A 3,818-nucleotide genomic window follows, 5' to 3' on the forward strand; every position below is an offset into this window, starting at 1 on the left:
CAGCCCCATAAATACATAACAAATGTTATCCTTGGAGAGACTGTTTGAGAGTACTGTCTCTGTTCTTCTGCTAGGTGACCTCATAATGAACTGGTTCTTTTCTCAAAAGCTGGTGCCATGGTTTCTGACATCTGTGCCATTTGGTAGTAGGCCAAACGTGGATTTGGCAACAGACATGCCCCAATATAAACATGGTATCAGAAATGAGAAATACCTTTAATGAATACTTCAGTTAATAATAAAGTGAAGAAAAATATCACTACATGTAAATTTAGTTCAAATTAGTTGAAGGACAAAGAAGAAAAATGAGTGAAAATGGGAACAGACCATTCATTGTGATGCTATCACATTCACGCTCTAAGATCAAAGAAAAAGAGAACATGTTAAGGCATCCAAAGAGGTTCCTAAGTCTCATTATCTGTAGATGAAAAACAAGGATTATAGCATGTTTCTAATGCATGAGAAGATGATTGATGTAACTAATGACCAAAGAAAAACAACTATAAACCAAGAATGTTATTCACCAAGAAAAATGGTGAATAATATTAAAGGAAGTATTTTAGGAAGAAGAAAATACCAGCAAAGAGAATTTTAAATCTACACAATAAAAATGAAGATATTTTAGAATTGTTAAAAATGAAGTATTCAAACATGAAAATTTCCCCTTAAGATTTGGAAGAAGATGAAATGTCAGCTTTGTCCAGTCTTCCTTAAAATACTATTGAAAACCTCATCAGTTCAACAGACAGGAAAGGAATTTAAAGTGTTTATAATTTGAAAAAAAAAAAAATAGTGTTTTTGTTTACAGAGAAAACATCTACCAAGAAAATGCCAAGTGACTGAAATAAAGAAAAACAAAGCTCTCAAAGTAAACAAGTGCAACAAGTTCATAGAATACAGTAGTAACAATAGATAATTAAAATTAATTAATTACATTTCTATATACTGTCTATAAACACATGGGGAAAATTACTATTATTTTATTCATAGAATAGGCTCACAAAGATAAAAATGTAGCATGACATATATAATACGGATGTGCTAAAATCTACAAGCATCGTAAAGGAACCAAAGAAGTTCTAAATAAATGTAAATGCCATATTCATGAAATGGAAGCGTCAAAAAAGCACATCGGTCAATTCCCTCGAAATTGATCTGTATGTTTAAAAGAATTCCAGGAAAAATCCCAGCATATTATTGTAAACAGGCACAACATACCATCAAACTTGTATGGGAAGGCAAAACAAGTTAAGTAAAGTGCTAAGAAATGGATAAAGTGAGAGGGTGTACTATATCTAATATTAACATTTATGCTGTAGCTTCTGTAGTCAGTGTGTGATAACAGTGGAGAGACAGAATCATTAACAATAAGAATAGAGTTGGAAATCTAGAAATACACCCACACAGGAATAACTAACCTATTTTTGAGAAAGGCAGAAAAGCAATTCAATGTTGAAAGAATAATCTTTTCAACAGATGGTGCTGGAACAATTGGACATCTGTGGAAAAATGTGACCCTTCATATACGTTTCATACCTTATACAAAAATTGAATCAAATGTAATCTTTACATTCACTACAGTAGAACTAAAACTAATAAGTGTTTAGAAATAGAGAAAATCTTTGGCAAATAGAACTAATGAAATAGGGCTTTGATAATGAGCCAAAGAGAAAAAGCTGTTAAAGAGTTCTTCAAGGAGACTGGACCTCTCATCACAAATTTATTTCTTACAATGGAGTGAAAGGTATGCATTCTGTACCCTCCTCATGAGAGTGACTATGCCCCCTTTCTTCAGTATTAAAACAAGTTCCTTTATTTCTAATTTTCTCACTATAGGTCATATTTAGTTCATGTTTTAGCTAATTAACCAACTAGCCACAGATATTGTGACAACCTTTCAAAAGTCTGCACTGAACATGATGTGCATAACATCTGGTTTGTGAGCCCAAACCAATTTTTTTCAGGCTCATCCAAATTTACATTCCTTCTACCTTCATCCCACTAGTATCCATTTTCATGTTATCTAGATTTCTGCCTGTATACATTAGAAAATTCCAGTATTTGACTAAAGCATAGCTCATCTTGTCAGAGGTTACACTTTCAAAGGCCTGCTGGGACTGTTTCTAATGATGGGTAGAAGCCGACTTAGGTGCTGGGGGTGTGTCCTAAAGAAAATCAGAATGTCTTCCATGACTGCTGTTTCAGGGGAGTCCATTATATTATAGTCATGCAATGCAAGGTTAATCCTCTCTAACACAAATGGAGAGGCTGCTCTCAGTGGGGGAGGGGAGCTGCTACCACCGGAGGAGGAGGAGGGGCCACCGCTACTGGGGGTAAGGAAGACTTCACAGGTAATGAAGATTTGATGGTCTTCAATGAAGACATGATGGTTCCGTGTTTCCAACTTCATCAGGATCTTTCAACATATTCTCATTCCAAATTAAGGGATACCATTCTCTCTCAATCACATCCCTCACTTTAACTGAAGAGACCTTGTGAAGTTGAGAGGTCAATTGTTCTGTGATTCAACCAGAAGCAGGATGAGACTGTGCATTTGATTTTCAGCCCCTAAACCCTATGGCTGCAGGAGATAAGGGTTTCCTCAGGGCATTCATGGAGGCTTTCGGGTCTTTTTGTGGCGCTCAAGTGGTTGCACCTTTAGACATTCTCTCCAATGGAGCACAGGACAACCATTAATGTAAATGTTCCTTCTACCTGATTTAAAATTATGGCTATCTTCTCGTTAAACATCTCAAGTCACAATGAACTCAGTATCTTTTCCATTTTTGGGTAGCTCTAAGTTTTACAAAGTGTGTTTTTTCTATATTTCAGTTTCGACAAAATGGCATTAAAATATGTTTTTAATGGCAATAAAATACAGTGTATTACTGAACAAAGGGTCAGGAAAAAGACAAAACTGGCAAAATAACCATCGATGGCATACAACAAGGGAGAGTGAGGGAGGGGGATTAATGGGCGGGAAGAGCACAAGAGACTATGGTGCTAGGTCATGGGTGCTGCGGTGGTAGGAGAACTATGGGGAGTATTCCACAGGAGAAATCAAATGATAGAAAATGATAAAAATGATGTAAGAAAATAAACATTAAAAAATACAGTGTTTCAAACCAATGTTACCTTAGGATAACAAATGTATGTGTGGGTGTATATATATATATATATATATATATATATATATATTTTTTATATACATACATAAACATATAAAATAGATTATTACAAAGCAGGAGAGTCTATTTTATTTTATTTTTTTAAAATAATACATTTTATTTTTATATTCCCCATACAATTGCAACCCCCCCATTCTGACCCCAATCCCTCCCCTCTCGCCCCCCACCCCCCAAAAAGTGTCTCTGGTTCATAGTTTTTTGTTGATTTTGATTTTCACTTTCTTATAGTTATTCATTTTCCTGGTCCCTTATTTAAGTTTTCTAGATTCCTGCTATGAGTGAGACCATCCGGTATTTTTCTTTTTCTTTTTGGCTTATTTCGCTGAGGGAGAGTCTATTTTAAAGTTTCCTAATATTACTAACAAAATTGGGAATTATTTAATAATTAACTATTTGACATAGACATTCATGGGAAAACAGAATAAAAATAGACAATTTTTATTATAATTTTTATTATAACTCTGTTTTTGTGCAGTTTTTCTGAGCTTAAGTCTCTTCTTTTTATGTTAGAAGCTAAAGTAAGTAAAATCCAATAGAGACAGTGACAGAGAAATCAAATCAAGGCTTAAATATTTGTTAATACAGGCCAAACACTGATGGAAGTACTTACAAAAATTTGAGAATAAATAT

This window comes from Talpa occidentalis, unplaced genomic scaffold, assembly GCF_014898055.3.
Source record: "Talpa occidentalis isolate TD23 unplaced genomic scaffold, MPIMG_talOcc4v2.1 talOcc4.16, whole genome shotgun sequence".
Lineage (NCBI taxonomy): Eukaryota > Metazoa > Chordata > Mammalia > Eulipotyphla > Talpidae > Talpa > Talpa occidentalis.